Source organism: Simochromis diagramma, unplaced genomic scaffold, assembly GCF_900408965.1.
Source record: "Simochromis diagramma unplaced genomic scaffold, fSimDia1.1 OVJJ01000585.1, whole genome shotgun sequence".
Classification (NCBI taxonomy): Eukaryota; Metazoa; Chordata; class Actinopteri; order Cichliformes; family Cichlidae; genus Simochromis; species Simochromis diagramma.
The window spans coordinates 3,932,518-3,958,236 of record NW_024387398.1 but is presented as its reverse complement, the minus strand read 5'-3'; the positions used below and the strand labels follow the sequence as shown (position 1 = coordinate 3,958,236).

Genomic DNA, 25,719 nt, shown 5'->3' with positions numbered 1-25,719 from the left:
ACTGCTTTTGATGGGTGATATACAAATAAACCTTGTCATTATTTATATTATAATGACACTTTTGATTTGTAGTTTGATTTGTTGATGGTGTCAGTAGTAACACCCTTATTGCCACTTGAGTACCCATGACAGGCTGAATTATCAAAGAAGTCCAAAAATGTTTTCTTGTCTGGAAGCATGTGAGCATACCTGTCAGAGCATGGAAACAGAAAAGCTTTACATTTGTGTGTCTTTTAACTTTCTGCCAGAGAGAATTACAAAACCATGCTCCTTTGAGGTAAGGCACAAAGGCTTTTATCAGCTCCTGTGTGGGCTAACCTGAGATTCCTAAGATCAAGCTAGTGTGTTAGGAGATAAAATAGTAATAGTTCTGTTACTTAGAGTTTTGCTGCTCCTTTACTGGTCTATTGGGGGATATTGTGGCTGATTACAAGGGCCACTGTGGTTTCTGTCATTACAACAAGTAAAAACTAAAATGAGATAAGAATAAAAAATAGCTTTATTTTGTCTGCTTTAGCACCTTCCTGTTCTTCTTTATAGCCTTATTATTGTGTTGTATGGTTCAGCCAGATTGGATGACTCATGCCTTACTGTGACATAAGAGGCTTTACGCTGACCCCTTCTTATAAGCCAAACTAAAATAGAAGTGTTAACTAATTTCATACACAAAGCTGAGGATCGTAATACTAAGATTTGAAAGGATGACACACTCAGAAAATGACAAAATGGATGGGATAATGTATTTATCCCTCTTTAGTGGCAATAAACACAACTCATATGCTTGCTTATACATGGGCTACATTCACAGCTTAACAAGATAGGACTGACAAACAGTAAGGCTACCAGTGAGACAGGACATAGCCACAGCACTAAAACATAGACACATAAACACGCACATTAAAAGGCCATAAATATTTTCTAGTGACTGTCAAAGATTTGTCAGACTCCCTTTCCAATAAAAAGAGTGTCTGAAAATAAAGCTTCTCATGGCTGGTCAGCTTTGATTACCAGCTTTATTCTCTGCCCATGCTACACCAAGCAGTGTTCAGTCCATCTCCCATATGTCTCATGACTCACTGTCTCACGCCCTGCGTATCCACAAGGCCTTGCCAGAAGAGGGATATTGAAAGGATGCAGTCCTTTATTCGGTTTGTAATTGTCTCGTATCCATACAAATCAGTGTATGAGACATTTCATTAAATTAGAATACTAACTAACTGTGGTAACCCTATAATCAACAGTAAAGTTGTCCTTTTTTTTGGTTTAGTGTTTTAGTGAAATGACAAAACAATTGTTAGATTTTCTCGAGATTCAGCACAGGCATGATAAATGGTTATAATTTTTGGCCAACTTTCTGTTTATTACCAGGTCAAATAATCACTATGTCAAATATCAGAGTTTTAAACAAAATATTCTAGGACTAATTTGCAAATAATAGCATACCAGAAGGTTAAAATGACATTGATGGCCTACTTTCATCATTTTAACATTGTGTATGTGATGGCAAGTTTTAAGAAGTCTGCAGTAGATTGATGATCTAGCCAAGGTATACCATCGCTCTTGCCACTAAACAGCTGGGAACAAATGATAAAATGTTTGTTTCAGTGTATACCCTCATAATGCCCCTTATTTATATGCACATCATGTATATTCCCTTAAGGAGATTTAGTGGTGAAATGAGCAAACATAAGAAAGTATTCAAAAAGCAAAGAAACAGTGGGTATAGTCAGTGAGACAAAAAACTGGGAGGCTAGGCATAGAACAAAAGCAAAGATTAAAGCTTATTGTAAGCGTATGTGAAACACTGAGGAAGGACAAAAAGATTTGATGATCGAGCTGGAAAGGATGTGCAGCAGCTTAGGGTGATCAAGGAAAGAGATAGAAATGTACAAATGAGTGAAGAGAGAGTGTGTGGAGACAGAAAGAGTGCTGTGAGAAGCTGATGAACGAATCAGGACATGTACAGAATTTGCAAGGAGGAAAATAAGAGCAGCTATGAGATGAATATTCGATTGTGATGATTTGATTGTGCTGTCCTTTTCAGCAGCTGATGGTGCAGGGAGGCTGCGATTACCCTGCAAAAGCAATTTATATGTCCTCTTTCTTTTCTCATTGTATTTTCATTAAAAGGGGTTTCTTGTATGTAAAATTGACTCTCTCTCTCTCTATCATAAAAACAATTGAATTTTAAATTCAATTAATTAATTTAATTTTAGATTCAATTTAAATATGGAGAGGCAACCACAAATTTATGTTATGTTATACTAGACTCCTATCTATCTATCTATCTATCTATCTATCTATCTATCTATCTATCTATCTATCTATCATAAAAACAAGTTAAGGATTATGAGGAGGAAGAATTCGTTGGTTTGCTCCTTATTTCAATGAGAACTGGAGCAAAGCCCTATTGACTTGACTATTACTATTGATTGTGAGGGCCATAATTTACTTTTGTTCCAAAGCAAGCTTTTCAGTCCATTACACTCAACTCATTGCGTCTGATCAGAACCAGCCTTAGTCTCCATCATCATTAACACCTGCCCGGTCATTAAACTGGGTAGCCAGATAAAGGGACCAAGATTATAGATTCTTTCACTGGTCTTCACAACACCCTTGCTAATGATTTGTGCAAAGGTCTAATGGTTAGCATGGCAAAAGGCCACACACGTACAGAGTAGCAAAACGTTACAAGCTCGAACGCTGGAACGGGTGTCAATGTGTTGGATTGTTTGTACACTCACCTTTGACATTCATTACAATCCAGAGCATTTAACTGGTCAGGGTGGCTATTGATTGTGCAGCTCAGTTTTTAAAATGCTCAGTCTCTCACATTTACTTTTTACATTTAAGTACTGACATTTTACCCAAAGTTTTTGTTTCTATTTTTTCTATTTTTATATTTATAAAAAAGAAAAGTAGCCCTTAAATATGAAAAATTACTATCATAAAATGGAGGATCACAGTTGGGGCATTTAATATTTTTCACTAGCTGGGCCCTCGTCCTCATTTTAGGTTTGACAGCATTTTAGTAGGTAAAGGTGATGCTTGGACATGAATTGAGCTGCGGTTTGGGGAAGGCCTCAAAGGGGACTGGCGACGGCTCCCGGGCCTGGCAGATCCCCGTGTACTAAATAGAAGTGAAGAAGGTAAAGAATTGAGAACAAGGAGGGAGGGTGAGGCACGTAAACGAGAATGAACAGCTTGCAGAACTGGGGGAACCTATATAGATGACAACCGGAAGGAGTGCGTTTGGAGGCGTGGTCCCGCTCCTGATACTCCGATACATAATCTCCAATATGATTTACCTGTTCATTTATGCATTTATTTCCTGATGAAAAACAAAGTATAACTCGAAATAATAATTGTTGTTGAATTCAGGATTCACATGGGTCACAATATATTACTACCAGTAAAGAATAACTATCAAAATTGAACCTCAGGACATAATCAGGACAAAAATTAAGTTCATGAGTTCATTTGCTTTACTGTTTTATATCACTGAAGAAGATTCAGGCTTAAGACATGACTATTTCTCTCAGCCAAATCCCTTGCTAAAGAAATACATTTGCTATTGGGATGGAAATATTTACGTTTTGAAGAAGAACATCTGAAACAGTAGTATGTAAATATATAATACAATTATTTACACTTATTTAATTAATACAATTACAATGCAGTTTAATTAAATGAATAAAGGTTGTTAGAAAGCTGCAGGTAAATTGTCTTAAATTTATTCACAAAGAACTGCAGAAACAAGAATACTTGTAAATCAGACATACAATGAGTAAGCCTATTTCTCCTAGAACTTTTATATAATGGCATTGTACACAATGGAAAATAACAAAAACATAAAAATCAAAATAGAAGGATGTTTCTCCCGTTAGTAGTTCCCAGCCATTGATTTACGATGTAGTTTGACTTTTGGTGCAGTAAAGATTCAATCCTCTATTGATCCACCAAGTGTCAAGTTCTTGTCAGTGGGGCCTACACCATTTCCTGATGCAATGCCTTGGCAGGATGAAGACTGAGCAAATCAAATAGACGTTGGAGAAAGCAGGAGGGAAACTGAGGTTATTCTATATATGTGTTTAGATATGGGCAGTGGGAGAAGGAAGTAATATCACTAATTAAACAAGCAAGCAGCAACAATATTGACTGTGTGGCTGGTTATTACATTTCCAGCTATTCAGACATATAAGTTTAAAAACTAGGACAGCAATAGGCAGCTAGTCATTATGAAGGGACCTACTGTCGAGGCTTGGCACTGCCTGCTAAGCTGCAGAGATTTAAAAGGCACCATTGACACTGGGGGAAAAGTTGAGCGTGGCTAAGCTTTATACAAATATCCTCTGATGTAAATGCTTTGTTTTGATTCTCTCAGAAACAGAAGCTTATAGTTGTTTACAGGAGTGCAATGTCAGTCTTTCTTGCAAGCCATTGCAAGTACTTTTATTTTACTGGGATATTATTTAATTTCTTTCATTCTCTTTCATTATGTCAAATGTACACAACACAAACAACAGTAGAGACCGGCCTCCTTCAAATGTGTTGTCCATTCTCTGACACTTGTATGCACCAGAATGTGTTGCTGGCATGTGGGCTGTTAATGCTGCATTATTGTTCTATAAATGTGAAGTGCCACATGCAATAACTATTCATTTTAACCCACTAGTGGTAAATGCAAGATGCATATGTTGGGAAATCACTGTGTAACAGCACAAGCGGTAAACATTAGTAATAAATTCACCAGTGTTCATAGCTTGATATTTGAAAAATAGACACTTAATATCTAAAAGGGTCAGCATCTAAATTCAGTCTTGTTAAATAAAATAAAAAATGTTGACATCCAGTAGTTGACAAGGAAGAGAATGCACACATTAAAAGATTATTAAAATGATTGTATAGTGACAGTTGTTTAGTCACTGCTGAACATAGTTTTAAGATGATATATTGTTAAAATGCAATTTACAATACAGAAAAAAAGCTGCAAAACTACTTTCAGCGCACCAAATGAAGACCATTTTAAATAAGCGTTTTACTTTCAGTTTCGCTTTCATTTTAAATCAGAACTTGAATGAAATGCCAGTTGTTTGACCTTCTTTTTTTAAAATGTAGTTCATAGCTTTTGTGGAAAACAAGCACCATATTATTCACGTTATCAGGGTCCCACAATAAAACTTATGAATTTGTTGTGGGATATCAAAAAAGTTACACTATGAAAGTCAAAATGTTGGAATTAGGACTCCACAGTCAACTGTTTCTCTTATCAGCCAAAGCAAACCTCATTGCTTGTGGTGATAAGCCAATTGATTTCCTGGACGAAGGAAACTGGGGGAAAAGGGACTTTAAATAAATTTAACAGACATGGGCCAATGGATTTCTTCTCTATCTTGTTAACTTACAGATGCACAACCTTGGGTCTCACTGTCAGCTGTCTTTGATGGCAACAAGCACACTGTACTGAGAGTGTAGCCAAAAAGTACCTGTCTACATGGAAGGCAGAGAGAAATCAATTAAAAAGGATGCCGATAACGTCTGACATTTCTGCTAACAACAAAGAGATTTTTATCTATGAGACGATTGTTTGAGCAGTGATGGTTTGATTGGACTGTCCTTTTCGACAGCTGATGCTGCAGAAAGGCCATGATTATCCTGCACTGTTAAAAAAGCAAATTATATGACCTCTATCTTTGTCATTGTTTTCATTATAAGTCTAAGGAGCTTGGATGTAAAAGATTTTTTGGATGTAAAATTTACTCTCTGTCTCTCTCTCTTTATATATATCTATATCTATCTACCTTTCTCTCTCTTTATCTCTCTCTCTCTCTCTCTAATGTTTTTGAAAATTCAATATTTAAACTTGATCTAGGAACACTACCTCCATCTTCTCATTTTTTTCCCCCATAGTGGATATTATAAACTGTTCTTTTCAAAGGTCTTTTGATGCAAAAGTGCAAATGCTCAGTCCATAGGCATGAGTCCTTTTTTCCTGAAAAATGGAATAATACAGGGGGGGAAAAAGTTAACTCAGTTAACTAAACTGTGGATTCCAGAAGACAAAGTGCTGCATAAATGGTAGGCATTTGTGTGAAACATGATGATCATAGACATGCTTAATTGTTTGTGGGTGAACCAGATGGGTAAAGTTGAAGCAGCAGACATTTCCTAGGGCACACAAATCAAGAGCAACTCATTGCTATATGAGGCACAATGACCCAGGCATACATGCAACATGCCATGTTGAACATGTTTAGGATTTTTCTTTTGTAACAGCAGCAATTGCTTGTCAGAAAACAATACCATAGTCAGTAGTACAGGATAAATTCTAGTGTCATTTAGAGACAGATTTCTTTCTTAAAATAATAAATAAAACATTCTAATTGTCCAGAAATGAACACTCCATCTGCTTCATTGTCACCCATGAAATTAAATTTTCACAAGACTAGCTCTTAGTTGATAGAAAATGCTTGAGAAACAACAGAATAAAAGCACTGGTACATTATTTCTTTTTACATTGGTTGGTCTTTTCATTTTGGTCAGTTTCCTCAAATATATGCTCCCCATATGGGGTGTAATACTCTCAACACAAACATGAACACTTGAGTGCCAACAGTTTTTAAATGTTGATACTTCATATCAAATGAACTATAAGCATTGTTAGTGTATTTTTTTAACAATTGTAACTAGTAGGTGTCAAGCATATGACAAGCTTTTTATATCATACCTGGGTACTATATACATGACATTAGCAAATACTGAATCATCACTGTCTTATTACATCAAATCTTGTAATGTAGAATGCATAGGATGCTTAAATAGGGAATTTGTGTGTAAACATTGCTATTTGTTCATTTTAGATGTAAGCTCCTATAGTGTTTTTACTTTTCCTTCTTATTTTGATCATCACATTCTCATAGAGTTTGTAGTAAACAAGACGTTTGCATCTTACTTCTTCATTCTGTCTTTTGTTGAGTTTATGTTCATGAGGTTTGTCTGCCTGCATGCTTTTGGTTATGTCTCAGAGCATTATAACTCTAATGATGATGTGGAGAAGCATGATGAGAGATAAAAAACATGCTTATGTCTTCTTTACACCATTTGATTTGTTGTAAGATCGGGTGCTTTTGATGATTTCTGTTACCACAAATTTTTGTATTTCTATTAACACTGAAATGGATGTTTTTTGTTTTTCATTGTAATCAGGCCCCATCTTATCTTAATGACCTTATAGTACTATTAGAGAACTTCACTCTCTCACTGTAGGATTACTTGTTGTTCCTAGAGTATTTAAAAGTAGAATGGGAGGGAGAGCCTTCAGTTTTCAGGGCCCTCTTCTATGGAACCAGCTTCCAGTTTGGATTTGGGAGACAGGCATTACTCTACTCTACTTTTAAGATTAGGGCAAAAACTTTTGTTTTTGTTCAAGCATATAGTTAGGGCTGAATCAGGTGGCCCTGAATCTTCCCTTAGTTATGCTGCAATAGATGTAGGCTGTTGGGGGATTCCCATGATGCCCTGAGTATTTCTTCTTCAGTCACCTTTCTCACTCACTATGTGTTAATAGATCTCTCTGCACTGAATCATACCTGATATTAATCTCCGGCTCTCTTCCACAGCATGTCTTTTGTCTTCCTTCTCTCACCCCAACCAGTCACGGCAGATGGCCGCCCCTCCCTGAGTCTGGCTCTGCCGGAGGTTTCTTCCTGTTAAAAAAGAGTTTTTTCCTTCCCACTGTTGCCAAACTGCTTGCTCATAGGGGGTCATATGATTGTTGGGTTTTTCTCTCTATCTATTATTGTAGGGTCTGCCAACAATAAAACAAGTTGAGGCAACTGATGTTGTGATTTCGTGCTGTATAAATAAAATTGAATCAAATTGAATTGTTAGTTTTAAATTCACAATACTTTTGTTGTACTACATACTACTGAAAGCTGATTTTGATCTGTAATCGGATACATGAACTCCACTTCACTACACTTTGTAGTGAATGGAGTGTTATCCAATATTATGGCAGAGAAACAATTAAAATATATAAACAAATAATGACTTAATTTACCACCATTTGAGGCACTTGAATCGCAAGCCAACTACTCACCTGGATTTCAGCCCTCAGCAATTCAGCACAAACTATTTCTGCTGAACTTCTGGATGCATTGCTAAATCCTTCCAAATCTTCCAGCATTGAAAAAAACCTCATGTGAAGTGGCTCATGAGCATTGAGGCATCCAGCACAATGCACTGTGATATTTCCATAAGTCTTTTTTTTTGCTCAATCTGCTTCCATGAAATCCTTTTTGATCATGTGCAATCCCTCCTCAGTACCTGGCTGCTGACCATTTTCTACACACAAATGTCCATTTGGAATAAAGAATGCAGCCGGCATGGTTCTGCTTTTAACATTTCCAAACCAGACAAATTGGGCTAAGATACAAGCTGTTGAGCACGGGAAAGCTAATAGTTAAGCAGAATGGTAAGGATTATACAGTCAAAGACAAGCTGCTGTTCTAAACACAATATAATGCGGAGGACAGCACATCTGCTTTTGGTTTTGTTATCTGAGTTATTTCCTCTTGTTCATTCTGGAACCTTGTCTTAGGCTTGTTATTTGCTTTCTGCTGTTTACCACAGGGCTGCTGTGAAGGAAGTGTCCAATTAGCTGTGGATTTGGTGGCATGTGCTATCACATCAGGGCTCACTGAGTCTCGTGTCATCTCTGGCTTAGTGTGACAGGATGTGAGGACTTCAGGCCAACGGTTTTAAATCACCTCCCAGTCATTACATGTCTGCAAGTAATTAAACAAAAGAAATTCAGAAATTTAGAATTTGTGTCCCACTGTGTGTAATCACACGCAGTGGGACACAATGCAAATATAATACTTTAATTTATTATATGTGACACATGTAAACGCATGCTGTTTATTTTTTTAAGGGATGAAATAAAATAAAAAAATTCCATGAATTTACCTTTTAGACCACATTCCTACTTCAATTTTAAATATGATTAATCTTTTTTTATTAACCGATTAAATATAACATGCATGGCACTGTCATGGTCCTAGGGTTCCGTGCTTTAGTTTTGTTTTTTAGATATTGTCTATTACTTATTTTCAATTCAAAAACAAGAGTAAAGTTGTAAAGTCTAAAGTCTAATCCACATTAAAGCTCAATATTTGAGTTGAGTTTCTATAGTCCTGCATTTGGGTCTACATCCTGCCTGCCTCACAGCCATCCCCTAACAGAATGACAACTAAACCACAGACCATGTTGAATGCCATAATTAAGGAAAATCCTTGACTGCTTCAGTTGCCTGAGATTTCAAGCCTGCATGCCTGTGAACTGGCTCTTTTGTTTTCACAGTTCTTTGCATTTACTGCAGCTGCAAACCAGCTTCTTGTGGTGGATGCAGCAGCACACCATCTTCTCACCAGCTTTCCAATCACAAAACCACAAAAAGGCATGAAACGTGGAGCTCAGCAGCAGAGAAAGATTCACCAGCCAAAGGACTTTAGACTGGGTCTTCAAACTTTGATGCTGGCCTGTCAGAGGCAATGCTGCTCTGTAGCCTCATCAGCTCTTCATCAGGCCCAGCCTTATCGTTGGTGGGGTTATAGGAAGGAGGAGTGGATCCAGCTTCCAGAAGGAAGCAAGGCTCCTGACTATGTTGCTCCCTTGCACAGCCCTTGGACGGCGTGTGCCTTGCTCAACCCCAGCTCCTTCACATTGTGTGCATTGTGCATCATCTGCATGTCCTACTTAGCAGCCCTAGCCTGGGGCCGCATGTCATGCGGCCCCAGTAGCATGACCCTGAGTCAGTGCGTCCTGTGTTGCCTGAGCTTAATCCAATGAGTCCCTTGTGAGCTGAGGTCAAGCCAGTGGGCTGAGCCCAGGCTAGTGGGTCCTGTGTCGCCTGAGCCCAAGAGCTCAAGTTTGTCTCCACATGCCAAGAAGACCAAGCCTCCTGAAGGATGCTGCCTGCTCAATTATTGCCAGATTCCTGCCAAGTCATTGAAGGGTTCTTGTTGCTGTTGTCAGTTCTCAGATAAGCCTCCCATGGTATTCCATCATCTTCACCGCTGGACTCCAGAGATTCTCTTTCAGTGCAGTTGCTGGCTTCTAGAGGGTCCCCTTCGATGCTGTTACAACCACCACAGGGGTCCCACTTGCTTCGTTATCACTGGCCTCCTGCTCGATCAGATGAGCTCCACCTCAGCTGCTAGTATCCCACCCTGCCTTGTCACTCTGTCTTCTAGAGGGCTTCCATCTTCTTCATTGCTGGCCTCCTCCAAAGCCTCCGGAGGAGTCCCATCGCCTCTTCCATTACCAACCAAGGTGCCTGAAAGCCTCCATCTTCACTGCTGCTGGCATCCTGCCTGGCATGCCGAAGAGCTCTGTTTCCTCAATTGCCGCTTGGTGCCAGCAAGGCCTCCTGAGAGGTCCCATCATGTCTTTTGCTGTTGGGGGACAAAAAAAAATTGGTGTACAACCAGTCCCTAAATACTTCCTGTTTAAAGGGATCTTTTTCCCTTCCCACTGTTGACTGGTGCTTTGCTATAGGGTTGTCTTTTTTAATATTTTTTAATATTCACTTTGTAATATTATAGGGTCTTTACTTTACTGAAGTAAAGTTGTAAAGGAGAGTGGGCCAAAATTCTTTCACTATGTTGCGAAAGACTGATAAAGGCATACAAAAATTATTACCTCAAGTGAATGCTACTGGTTCTGCAAGCTATTGAATCATGAGATGAAAAAGAATGACTATACAAGAGAGTAGGTTCACGCTATCTTTGGTTGTCTCACTGCAAATTGTTCAGAAGTGACCTCATAAAAAACGTCCCAAGGTTGAGAAACTGTAGGAGTCTGAGTCAGGCACTGTGTACTGCAAGCAGTCATGCAATAAACATTTGTTTTGGGAAGACGCTGGCAGCATTACACTGGGGTGGACACTGATCTCTCAGCATGGGGCCAAAGGGACACATACACAATTTTTTAGCAGGATATTTTCCTCCCTTCTTTAAATACATTTTTTTTTTAAAGCTGGTGAATTTCCTTCATCTTCTCTCTGTCTGTTTAGGTTTTAAAATACTGATGCTTTCCTTACAAACCTTTCCTTTTCATTCCTTTTTTATGTACACTTGTGCACATGGATAAAAATGAGACCAGAGGTTACCACCTTTTATAAAGTGGCAATATGAACATATAGCTGCTCTGCAATGTCCAATTAAGTTGCAAAACGTCAACTGTTATAATTTCCATTGGCTTTTTATTATAAACACTAACTAACAGTATCATCTATTATTGGTAATGCAAACGCATTCCTTTTAAAATGCATTTAATGTAAATTATTTTTCACTGATTATTCATCAGTCCAGTCTCAGCATGCTCTCAACGTCACTTGGAATAACTGAAAAACCCATGCAAGGTAAAACGTGGACACACTAGATATTGATTTGATTGATTTTTTTTATGTTTACTGCTCTTTGCTTGAAGTTGATTAATCAATGAAGAAATGCTCATGACATGTTTTTAAGCACTCATACTTTAATTTAGTGTCTAAAATTAAGTGATCTGTGCTGTATGTTAAATTCAACTAATGCATTTGTAATTTACATTGCATTAGTTATTAGAAAAGCTACTCTCTGGATTTTTGAGGTAATGTACATCATTTATGATGCAGTAAAGCAAACAAAACACAAACTAGATGCAGAGTTTGTATTAAACCTCTAAGGAGTTTTCACTATAATCAGCTCTTTAATAGTCCTCAAAAGTAACACTATAAAAAGACAGTTTCAAGTATTAAATTAATCATACATTCTGTAAAAGGAAACTTGTTTTCGTTTGCGTTAATAATATCAAACAGTTACAACATTTGCCTTGATTTTTGAAGTTGTATGTAGGAAACATAGTATCACAAAAGTGTAGCTACTGTGCATATTATGAAAAAAATAATAATTGGAAAATTTGATATGATTATAGTCAATGCCAGTACATATGTTTAACCATCAAATGTACATTTGGACACAATGTGGAGAGAAGACCAGAAATCTTTGTCACTAGTGTTCCTTGTTGTGTGTGCAATGTAATTGAGATTTGCACAATAGTACTATACCTAAAAGCCTCATTTGGCACATTTATGTCATCAGCTCAGTTCAATGTGCAATCTTGGACTTGTCCTTTGTGGCTGCTTACATTAAGAAAAAAATGCGGCTTGAGCTGATTAGCAGCGTAACTGATGATGGCTGCTCTCGAATCTGGCTGACTTCAGACTTTGAAATCTACAAAATAGAAATTTGAAATAACTCATGCCAGATGAACAAGTGAACCAAGGTGATAAATTCAGCAGGGGAGCAATGATAAACTGGGTAGGTTTAAGGAAACAAGCAAGTGATTGAACGTTTGATTTCGTTCCACTTGTAGCTGTGGGGCTTCACTGGAAGGAAAAGACATCATGCAGCAGCAAAAAGCATATAAATTAAATAGCCATCAATTTATGGTTTGAGAAAGATAGTTTATCATCTTTGAAAAGCAAGCTATTCATTGGCTCTATTATTTACGTAACAAGGACAAAAAGACTGAGGTGAGTTGAGCCTTGTTGACAGTGTGGCCTTTTGTTCCTGGCGAGGACAGTTGCTAGATTGAATTGATCTGACTTTAGAGCCTAACGTTTATCTTGGTCAGTCATATCTGATCTTTGGCTGTCAGGTGGAGATGGGTTCCTTGAAGAAATAAACTGCTTGGAGAGCTAGTGAAGGGTCTGCTTTGTCTGTATACTATAGTGGCAGCATATCCAAATCAGCCAAAAGTGTATGTTTCTCGAATTAGAACAATTTTAGATAATAAAATAATTAAACCTGTAGAAAAAAGTATGTATCCCCATGTTACATGCCATTAGACTAATATGATAAATAATAAATGATGAACTTAAAAAGATATTTATTTAGAGCTGTTTAAGTTCAAATTATTAATATTGCACCAAAGTCGAATAGAAAACACTCCATTACTTTCCTCCAGTCATATTTTCCATGGATAATTTCCCATTAGTTCACTTCTCTCCAAGAACTTCCCCACAAATACAACAAACAAACAAATGGGGAGAAAAAAAACAACTACAACAACAATTTAAAAAACAAAACAAAACATAAAAACAACTTTCACTTCTGCTGGCACAGTTTCGGTTCAGTACAGTCACTCCACTTTGAAAGCTGTGAGCTGATCCTTTTGACCGTGTCTTTTGCTACCTGGGCCATTTCTAAACCAGAGATCATAATCCTCGAAGGGCCCTCATTAAGTCTTTGCTCCAATTAAGCCACACACATTTCGCCACAGCACAATTGCTTTGTACCACAGCACACAAATCCTTCGACAGTGGATTAGGCTGTTCAGTGGGTGGGATGAAAATAGCAGCGCTGGTATGTCAGTGGAAGAGGTGAGCACTCCTTAAGTGTCAGCAGCCAAGGGAACTATGTTAGAGGTAAAATTAACCTAAAAACTTAGTCATAATAGATATGGCCTATTTAAATATCTCAAATGTGGCTTAGCAAGTGGAATCACTAAGCAAGTGCTGCTGAACTCGAATGGTATGTGATTTCCACCTAGCATCAAGGTCATTGAGCCCTAAATGTTTTATCTTTCACTGTTTCATAATCTGTTATTATCCAGTGGATGCATTAATGAACATGGTTAGATATATTGTTTTCACTTCTTAACCGCTTCGTATTGTACATTTCTTCCATTTAATAAAGAAAAAAGAGTGATTGTCAGCAAGATATTTCCCCTTCGTTATACTAGTTCAGTCTTTAGCACTAGAACTGCCAAGGGGGTAATTTTGACCATGTTGGCATTTTAGAATTTCTGTAGCTCTGTTAGATCAAAATGCCATAAAATCATATTTCCTCAATTTTCCTAAAAGGGTATTATTCATCAAATATTGAATTTCATGGTATGAGATCAAAACATTAACCATTTCTACCTAGAACCACTGAGGAGATCTTTTTGACCCCATAGAAATTAAGCTAAAACCACTACTGCAACTCTGGGTTGCCTAGCAACATGATTATCAACTATAGTTTTACATATTATATGGCCATTAAAAAAACATGACTAATTTTGGAGTATTATCATTAACTAAGCTTGCTGCTCTCAGCCATTCATGACCAATGAAGCAATGACAACTGCAGATTAAATAGACAGTACAGAAAATAGTAAATATTTGGCTCCCTGCCTTTCTGTGAAATAGAGTGACAAAAAGTCAGCTCTTCTAGTGTGGAGTTATCTTAAAACTGTTGCTGATGTGCATTTTAACATTGTACAGTCAAGTAAGGCACATTCACTATCTGAGGCTGAAAAACTGAATTGCATGCGCTCTGCAAATGCTACTCACTTGTCTTCTCCAGCTGAAATGATGGCGTAATGAGGCATTCTTTGGCAGCTGTTTAGGAAGAAAAAAGATCAAGTTGACCAGGCAAGGAGAAAGATATTGTGCGTATGTCATACTAGTCTTTTCTTGGCTACCATCCGGGTGTGGTAGCTAATGTACTTCCTTGGAGTGACGTTTCTTCAAGGGTGTTTATCCTGGATCGCTGGGCATTTGTGGATGCTGACTCGTTGAAGTCGTGAGCTCTTTCACCATGTCTGCTCTGATTTGTGTTTCTTTTGTTTTATTTCAGACCCTGGAGTAAGTGACCCGTGCATAGAGTCACACTACACGTTTTCCACTGGGTTTCTGTGCTTCTACAACAGCTTATGGACATTTGATATTGGGAAGCTAACAAGGTATGTCATGATAAATCCATGTCTTTCTGTAATTGTGAATTTTGATATAAAAAAACCTTTTTATTTTATAATATAATATATAATATAATATTTTATAATATATCACAGATAATTAACATGTTTGCTATCCCCAGCTTACACTTAAAATCAATTTTCAGCAGCTTTCACGGTGCATGTGTGGTTTTAGTTACATTTGAACAACAAATTGATGACGATCAGCACTGATCTATGTGAGATTGATCTGACTCTGCACCACCATTATTTAACGGTCCTTAAAATGCGAGGGATTGCTTCTCCCTGAGATTCCATTTTTTATTTATAAATATAGAATAGTGGACATAATAGTTTTAATTTGCCTCACCAAATGTGTTTGCAGTCATGGTAACCCACTGCCATTACATAAGACGTTAAAAGGAAAGGAAATCATCATTGCTAAGTAGTTTTACATAATTTAAAGAATTGCATTTGCATTAGTGGAATTGATTGGAAAATTTCAGTTTCCTTTACAAGCATTTTGTACTGGTATTGGTTATTTAACGTAATTTAAGATTTAAGCCAAACAGGATTCTAGATTTGAATCCAAAATGATGAGATAGTCCAGTTTATGGAAATGCCTGTGTACTTTCAACACAAGACTTACCTCAATAAGTATATGGTATATATAGTATATGGTCAAGACATAAAGTATGACATATTAATAATACTGCTCCTGCAGGGAATGACTCTGTGGGTATCCACCACATCTAGCAGTCTGCATAGTCTCAAATGCAAGTGCTGTATGATTCTGGTCAGACCCAATGTTTTGGGTGGGGGGGGGGGGGGGGTTGGTTTTTTGTTTTTTTACCATTTGTCTTTGATGTCACTTTTTCAATAGATGCACTAAGAAAAAAAATGGAACTGGTTGGAAATTAATGTGAAGGGGAAGGACTGTGCTGAACGACGTGAGGAAAGAAAATATGTCCCTCTGTACTCCCTTGCAGCCGTGAGGCATAACACAATTAGACTTTAGATTGTTTTTTCCTCCTTCTGCCCATCTGATTTCTGCTCTTGCCAGACTATTCTCTTTCATCTGCTTTATTCCTCTGTATTGTCATAATGTAGCAGACCCTGAGTGCTCTCACAGATCACTGGTACAGCTTATCAGTGAAGTGGTGCTGCTTCAAATTGGGTCCCTTAATTTAGTCTTTCTGCATTCATTCTCAGTATTAGACTTTCAGGCAGAAAAAAGATGGTAGTGGCAAAGAGGTAAGATAAACATACTTTAGGCAGAACAATCTAGAATACTACATGAAAATCGCATGCAGAGTTCGGGAACTAAGGCAATAAAGAACGGTGTGTTTACAGTTCTGAACACTGAATAAGCTGTTTGCTTTTGGAAACAATTGTTGAGATCAACTATTCAGATCAATATATTTGAAAGATAAGTCAAGGGAAAGGCTTACATCAGGTAAGAGATTAAAGTGCTGTATTTTCTTCCTACAATATCTGCTACTTACATATTAGTGTAAAAAAACAAACTGGTTATTAGCCCTTTTTTTTAGGATATTTTTTAATTTATTACATGCATATGTAAATATATATTTGGTTTACAATATTACAATTGTACAAGTGTTCATGTGCCTCTCCAAATATATACAATATAAATTTATACATCAGTTAAAAGAGTCCATATTGGATTTAGTATTAAACTTGAGCATAACATATTTAGAATCCTTTCTTTGCAATTCCTTCTAGTACAATATCCTCAGTAAATTCTAGTAGGACAAAGCGCAGGAAACATCTACATATACATTTGTATACATCTTAAGCAAATAATGTGTTTGTCAATCTTGGTAATCCTGCTAAAATTATGTAGGGTAGAGATTTAAACGTAATATAGTCACTCAGACAGTAATATAGAACAATATAGATCATATAAATTTACCAGAGGTTTAAATGTAACACTAAATGTTACATCCAATTTCAGTTAAGTATTTAAGTGAAATTGTCATACTGTGTGGTTGCAGCTGTGAAGTGAGTTCAATGGATTGGCTTGTAATTTTTCCTGGGATTAATGAGTATGTTTACCCACTGGCTACCACACAGAAATGCTCGATTCTCTGACTTGTCAGATTTTGATGTTTTAACATTCCTAGTGCAGCTGTCTCTAAATTTACACATGAAATAGTTTTTAGGCATTACTCATGGATATGAGAGATAAAACAATATTCATCTGTGGCTACACTTTACTAGAATGAACTTAAAGGCATGATTAAGCCATTAAGGCCACATCTGCCAGCCTATTTTTTTTTTTTTAATTTGCACAGAACTCTGTTGTATATTGCTACAGTGGATGTGACATTTTAATTAAGCAAAGGCTGTAAAAATTATTACCGTGAGGTTGCAGAGAGCTACTGCTCTCATCATTGTAGAGACTAGTTGCCATACAGTCTACCTTTGACAAACTAGAGCACCTGGAAAATTATCATCACAGGAATAGAAAAGAAAGGTGGTGTAAAATGAAATGCATCAGGTTTTTTTTTCTCCATAAAGCAGTATTACTCTATAGTGTGTACTACATGTGCTAGATAGCTGAGCTTGTACATCAGTGCAATACATTGGCATTAAAATACATGTCAATATATTTCAAAACTTTCTTTTTGCCTTTTTAGTACTGCCTTTAGAATAAACAACAACACTTAATTTGACACACAAAATGCCAACTTAAAGACTTAAACACATCGTGATAGTTTCTATATTATCTGTGTTTATGAATGCGTGGATGTGAATCTTTTTTTTCTTTGCTTTGCATGAGTAATAATTTATTTATTGCATGAGCAAACCATAACTAATGAAGAATGAAGTCATCTAGGATCAATCTAACATTTGTAACCCAACATGATTTCCCAACAAAAGAATACGAGGAAAATCAGCCTGTTAAATTTTACATAAACACTAAGGACATGTAGATTCCATAGGGTATGGTTTTAAACATAGTAGACATACATGGTAGCACTTTATAATAATGTCACATTATTAAGCACTAGTAAGGTGTTAGCAAGTGCTTAATTCATCATTTATATATCATTACTAATTGTTAGTATGTCATTTGTAAATACAGATATGTTTATCATTCAGTTACTGTTATACCATGTACTGGTATAACAGTAACTGTATATACCAGTACGGTATACATCACTGCTGTAACTACTACTACATCACTGTAGTAGCAGTAATATATATATTTATATATGAGCAATGACTGTATATTAGTCTTTAACAGACACTTCTTGACATTTCCATGAGTGTTGATAATATATTAATAATATCTCTTCAGCATCTTGTGTCTGTGGTACAACTGTTCAAAAGAAGATGTGTCCATGTATGCAGAGCCACTCTTAAACACATATACTGTAGTGTAAATGTGTAACAGAGGAGTTTTCAAATCACAACATTGTGGAGACATTCCACTGTAACTCTTTAACCTCATGCTAAGTTTACAGTCAGTGAGCATGTCCATAGAAGGTGCCATAGCTTTAGAAATATGAATTTGTAAAGAACCTGGAACATATTTACAGTTTTATTTTTAGTTGTGGAAATTGGATGAATGTTTCGTTCATGTTTATAGGGCTATACATCTGGACAAGGAACTGCTTTGGTTAACAGGATAACTCTTTACAGCTTCTGCAGTCACTGCTACCTTAGTACATGACATGACATCATGATGACACATTATCAGAATGCCATTGTAATGGTACAGATTTTCTCTGACATTTAATAGAATTTCATGAATTGGTTTGATGGGGGGGGGGGGGGTGCTAGAGTGATGGATTTTGCAAAACATTCTCTATACACCCTTGTCAAAACACAGTTTGACTGGTATGGTGAGTGGGATGTGGCAGACAAACAAAGGAGGGTGAGGACTATCTCAAACGGTGATGTGTCAGTGGAGTTGTCTGTTCTGACTAATGTTACAAAGCAAAAGCAGTGAAACACAGTCAGCACTGTGGACAGCTCTGCTCTGTATTGTTTTCTGTTCAGGACCTTGGACAGTTCCCCTGAGATCTAAACACAGTCACAGAGAGAGTTCATTCACAGTCTATCTGCTGGACAGAGACCTTTGTACTTTCTTTTTCATTCAAAAAGTAGCAAATGAACTAATCTGAGGCTTCTCAGTTACCCATTAATCCCTATTACCCAGTGATCATAGAGTCAATGAGCAAACTTTTTGTTTAACTGTGTGATAATCACCTAAAGTAAGCTGTTCCAGAGCCTATAAATTCCTGGTTGGCGGCCAACCAGTTGCCTCAAGATATATTTCAGTAGTAGCAGAAGTGTTTCATTTAAATAAAACTGATCAGTACTTTAATGATCTGTAGATTTCATTAATTATTAGGAGCTCTGTCTGCAAGGTATCTTATTAAAACCTGTTTTTGAGTCTAGCTTACATTTCAATTGGATGTCTTTAGGCTATAATAAAAAAAAACATACTAGAATGAAAAGCATTGTCTTTTGATAGGATATTTAATATTTTGCATAAGAACACTCAGTCCGTACAGAAGGAGCATTTATTGTGAACTATACAAATAAATGATCACAAAAATAAATAAGCAAACACACAAACAAAAAGGGTAAAGACAAAAAAGAAGAAGCATCCCAACAGTGGCAGATTCAGCATAAACCACTGCTTTCATATTTCATTAGTGCAACTCCGACTACCATTGGGTTGACATCATGAATCAAAAATCTTTTTATAGCCTCAGTGTGACAGCACATCTGGAACTGTCTATGTACATGTGACTGCTTTTTTGTTACAAATTATACCTCTACAGTTCCTTGATTGGATAATTCAGTGAAAGAACACACATCAAGCAATTAAACCGAATACTTAATGAACCTATGTTTGTGTTCCAGTATTGTGTGGTTTAAGGGTTTTGAGTTTTTGTATGTATGTGAAATATCAGTATTTATATACTTAAAATGATAAGTATATAAAACATTACTTTCAAACAGTGTATTTATGAACAGCTAAAGCTGATAGGCAGACTACCATTAAATAAGTGAATTTTTCATGTACTGCAGCCTGACATTCCTTCCAGAGATGGCACAGAGATACTTGCTTAGTAATAAGAAAATAATGCCATCCCATTGCCTGCTTACACCTTCAACACATTCCTTTTTTTTCTTTTTAGCATCGCTACTGATGTAAATAACATTGCAGTCAGCATCTAGGTAGTGGTATGGAAAAGGAACACGTGTAAATGGAGTAACACTTTTTTTTAGGTGGTAAAAAGTCTCCAGATATGACCAGACATACAGAATGTGTCAGCTAGGTAGTACAGTTCCCAGGAAGAGACAAAACCGTCGAGGAACACTGATCAATACTGTAAGATATAATGAAGGCAGGGCAGGAGCAGAGGATGAGAGATTATTTCAAATGTAAGGGCTGTTCAGCAAGTGAAGTTCTATAAATTGGAAATGTCCTATGAAAGTTTTTAGCTCATATATTGGACCAATATATGATGTTTTGCTGAATTATGTTTTTGTGAGACGTCTTGAGTTATCAAGGATAGTAGACATAAATTTATATTTTAGGCCCGGCTGGTGATTAGATTCACTCATCAAATCTAACTTTTATAGTGTCTGGGGGGGGGATCAGTCATGATAGTTCATTATAGATCTACTTACATCTTGTTGGATTCAGTTGGCTAAATCTTCAAAGAGCAGCAGCACAGGTCAGCTCATCACAGCTTGTGATAATCTGACCTGTAGAAAAATCTACTGGAGCTCACAAAACAAGTTACCATGTGACTTTCCTCTAATTCATTCTTTTCCCTACATTGCACATCTACACCCAATCTTAAGATTTCCCCACTATCTTCCAAATCCCGCTTTAACCCCTGGTTATACAAACTGTCCAATAGCAGAGTTTGAATGATAGCACAAGGTCTTCATGTCAAAGTAATTTTTCTTTCACTACAGCGCTGCATGTTTTTCCTTCCCTTGTCTGTAAATCAACACCATTATCATTTTTCTCACAGTCAGAGCCTTACCTTGAGTCTGCTGAATCATGCTGTGTACACTGTGAAAGACTGGGGACTGCATGCATTACATGAAAAATTTCTCTGGGAGAAAAGTTCAAGAGACAAATTTTGAGGTTTTTCAAACCCTGACAATACATGTCCTATGGGGGGAAAAGTATGAAGTTTCAAACATAAATACATTTCACATTTTCTCCAACACTCAGGAATAAATTTGAGAGAACACCTTGTTCTGCTATTCTGTTATGGCTTGTTCTTGTGAGTAAATACAATTCACTCTGTGATGTGGATTACTGAAAATGCACGAACACTTATCTTTTCCAGGATTTCTACAAGAAAACACCTGGGTAATTTACCTCATTTTCACTTTTTATTATTTTCTGTGGAAAGTTTATAGATGTCAGTGTGTTTCCTACGTTCATAAGCCCTTTCTGTCATGTAAAAAAAAAATCACACTGACAGTAAACACTATTTACATGTCAAAAATTAGATGTCTTAATCATTAGCTAATTTTGTGCAAACTTGCTCTTTTTGGTTTTGTATGTGTGAAGAAAGGAGTTCTAAAGAACAGAAGTGCTTTGTTATTGTTGTGTTAATTGCAGCATTATCATTACATCCATGCACAAAATTATCTATTACTTTTAGTCAAGCAAGTATATGTATTTGAATTGATTTTTGAAAAAAAGAGACCCTTTCAAATTTGATTTGTCAGTTTTAAAAGTTAATATTTGTTGCATGTAGTCCTGAGTTTAACTTGTCCATAAATATCAGGATCAGTGGTTGTAGAAATGTTGCAATATTTTGTTTCTTCCTTGTAACATTAGAATTTGAGTGGATAACCTCTGTCATTCTCCGGGACTTGTTATAAAGAGCTTTTGTGTGTAGAAATTTCCTCTTTACACATGTTCATAGATCCAGAAGATGATGGAATTGAGTTCCCATATTGATTTGACTATAATAATGCAAGGCAAAACCTTACTACCAGTTCCAGCATCACCCTCTTCTGTCCTGTTCATTTTCACATCTGTCATGGCTTTTTTTGTGCATAATTTGTGATTCATATGTGGTTTTTCTATATCTGTGTTTTGCTGGGGTTGTTTTCATGAATTTCAGAATACCAGATGGTCCACAAATTTAGGCTCCTGTTACCTTGTTTCTTTTTTCATTCATGCTTCTAAATGATTAATTATTCTCCACTATTGGCATTTTATGCAATAGGTGCCAATAGGTTTGGCATTGCAGCTGGAGATTAAAAGTAATTACAGCAGTAGCTTGGCACATTATTATTTATAAAATTTATACTGGAAACTTTGGCTGTGTTGTATTAGATTCCAGAACAACTGACTAAGAAAATGTTTTTTTTATGCCATTGTCAGTTTTGTTGAGAGTGGCACTGACACAAGTATCACTGTTCATTAAGATTGTTCAAGATCAAAAGTACATTACAGTAACTGTAGTATTAGACAGTATTTCATCACATATATTAGGTCATCAACCTAGGTTTTACCACTCACTTCAGACTTTGGATCTGAGGTAGGAAAAATGTTTCAGCTGCTTTTTGCAATTTACAGGCCATTTAACTATCTTCCTCAGTATCATAATGTTCAGAAAGAACATCAGTGAATTTTTTTGTGGCTTTAAACTGCAAATGCATTTTATTTGCCAAATGTTGTTATGATTTTTCAGGCTGGTCCCATCCTAACAGTGTATTCAGCCAAGGCACCTGCGCTGGAAGACCACATAATATGAACTCTTTGTGTGCCTCTAATGTTTGAGCATGAAATTGTGATTAGATTTCTCCTTTTCCAAGTAAATAAATTGATGCTTATGCTGTGATTCACTATTTAACATAATCTTCACAATAACTGCAATTTAATCTCTCACCGAGCTGTGGTGCAAAGAGTGCTTGTATCTCCTACTATGTCATCCGTTGATTCTCTTCCACTTCTCTTCAAAGACTTTCCAATTAGAGTTACGGGGATGGGGGCTGGAACCTATCCCAGCTACCATAGGGCGAGAGTTGGGCTTACATCCTGGACAGGTTGCCAGTCTGACACAGGGTAACACAGAAAGACAGACAACCATTCACACTCACATTCAAACGTATGTGCAATTTAGAATCACAATTTAACCTAACCCTATTAATTGCATGTGTTTGCACTATGTGACGAAGCTGGAGTACCTGGACATAACCCACACAAATATGGCGCCTATTCAACATGGTTGCTCAGGCCAGTGGACAAATGAGTATCATGTTTTTAAAATTAATTAATTATTAATTTAATAATTATTTTTTTAAAACCATGATAAGAAATAAATAAATACTCACTCAGTTCTCATTGTGACTCTTTGAGCTCCCCTTTAGCGAGAGCTTATATCTTTAACTGTCTGCTCAATAACTCAGTTCCACTCTTATCTCAGCCACAAGGAAGAGATTTAGTGTGAGGTGGGAGACCATTCTCTTAGATGCTGTAGGATGTATCTCACAGCCCAGTCTGTAAAGAAATACAGAGGAGCCCATCAATGATGTCTTTGAAAGATTACCATGAAGATAGTTAATAACATTGCACAGCATGTCACAACGGATGGTTTATTGATGGATGCTAGAGAGGCATTTTGAAAACAACATGGTGGTGAGCAGTTGTTTTACAAATAGGACTGCATGGAGAGCATCTAAATGGAAGAGATGGGTCTATTTAGGATATTGATTTTCTTCATATTTTTACTATAAATGTCTGGTTTAGGCAATCACTGAAATAAAAAAGAATACAGGATTATATACTATTTCTGATATAAAATTCCCATAGGAGAGAGACTATTTCAGTAAGTACTGATGGAAATTATTGTTGTCCAATATTGTGTCCAGTGCTGCCCAAAGAGAAAGGTACGATTGTAGCAAGATCTGACAATATTTGTGTGCTTCTAATGGAAATGATTCTGCATCAACCATTGGTAAGGGGTGCAGGAAAGGCGTCTGTAAGGTGTTATAGGTGTTACTTCATACTATATTTAAAGGCATCTTTAAAGTAGGCTTCAGTCAGTTCCTTAAATAAACCCATGATGCAGTAGATTCCACAATCTAGTTGAATGCTTTCCCGCACTGCTGTCGATTGTTGATCTGATTTTGAGCTGTGTGACACTTTGTTGATTTTATCGTGGCGTTACCTCTTTTTTCTCTTGTGATTAGATCATCACATCTTCTGTGTTAGTGAGCACTGCAGTTGACCTGTTACTTTCCAGATTTGACTTTGTGGAACGGAATAGAAAGGATACTAGATTTTTCATCATACTTTTCATTGTCTCAAAAACAGACATTTCAGGTCCCATGATTACTTCTCTCATGAGAAAACAAAGCGCTACTTTGGTGACGGGACACAAGAGTGTGATTATGTGCTCTTGGGGTGCAAAGGGACATGTTTATACTAATACATTCTGACACCAGATATGTTTGCACCAATTTTTCTCACTTCTTCCTTCATTTGAAGTTTTTCTGTGCCTCACCCTGTTCTCAATTTATTCTGCCATTTCTTTATTTATTTTCCTCAATTTCTCCGTACTTATATGTCTGGAATTTGTATGAGACACATTATTTGCATTAGTGGCTGTGCAGAATAAAAAATGAATCCTATTTTCTGGCTGGTCTGTCTCACCCTTGTTTGTTTCCTGCCCTTTATTTCTTTTGTTTCCTATTTTGACATTATTTGGCCAACTTGTTTGTTGTCATACCCAGTTTGTTCGACTTTGTGTTTGTCTGCCTTTGTATTTGTCTTCATGTTTACAGAGAGAGAAGATGTATTTGTTCTCTTGTGTTTGCTTTTACTGTTTAGTGAGGAGGTTTGCTGCTGCACTTGTAGAGACCAAACCAGAGAGAGGAGCTGTGTCTTTCTCAAAATGTTCCCATCTCCTGTTATACATGGAATTCCACTGAGAGGAAAGTGTTTCTGAATAAATATATGTGCTCATCTAGAGAAGGTATTCAGAGAAATAGCAAAATACATGCAGTATAATATAACCCAATACAACAGTTCTGTATTAAATACTAATGTTGTTTTATGTACTTCATAGTGTTAAAAGTAAAGGGAATAATAAAGTCTATTTTGAGGAAATTTGTCAGTAGACTGCAGTGTGATATTAAATCACTAGAATATGCTACAATACCAATATGTTACACTTTAGCAGTTCTTCGTGAACATGATACTTAATGCAAGGCAATTGCTGCTGTTATGTAGTTCCACCCACCACAGAAATACTTTAAAATCTTTAAAAATAATTCTTGGACATTTAACAGTTTTGATTATTTTCTCATTGCTTTAGAAGTGAAATGTTACAAATCCAAGGCAGCATATGAATACCATCCAAATACTTCAGTCACTTAACATGTTTAAATAGGTCCCAGGTTGATTCTGTGAGAGTCTCCACTCTGTTGCATGCTACAGTCATGACCAAAGGTTTTGGCATTTACAGAAATGGTGTTTGTTTATAATATAGTAAAGAACAACTACAACTGTTTCAAAGACTTTACTGGCAAAAAAGAATCAACGATGGCTGCACGAGTTTCCTCCAAGGTAACCATTGTTAGCCCAGGAAGACAATGATTTTTATACTAATAAGTCTGCTCTTAAAATTCATTGCAAACGGTGGTGTGACTTGAGCTGTTTTGTATTCACTCACACTTTCCGCTGTGCTAATGAAGTGATACGGAAATTCTATTAGCTGATCATTTAACATCAGGGCCAAAATGCAGTTAACTTTATCACAAAGACACAATATTAACTTTTAAATGGATGGAGCTCTTTGCAATTCATGAATATGCTTCAGCTCGTTCTGCACAGTAATTTCAAAATATTGAAGCAGCAGAAAAATTGAAGTTTGTGAAAACACAGTTTTGGTCATAACTCTGCCTGTGTATGTATGGAGAATACTTGAC

The 25,719-nt window shown here is 36.7% G+C and overlaps 1 protein-coding gene across 3 annotated transcripts in view; it reads left to right on the top strand.

Annotated features, from left to right (window-relative positions):
• The window catches only part of lingo2 (leucine rich repeat and Ig domain containing 2), a 194,604-nt gene that overhangs the window by 46,936 nt on the left and 121,949 nt on the right, over positions 1-25,719 (top strand). For all 3 annotated transcript variants that reach the window (XR_005693004.1, XM_040010433.1, XM_040010432.1), the window contains exon 3: positions 14,667-14,772. The gene's annotated coding sequence lies outside the window, so the exon portion shown is untranslated. The remainder of the gene's footprint in view (positions 1-14,666; positions 14,773-25,719) is intronic.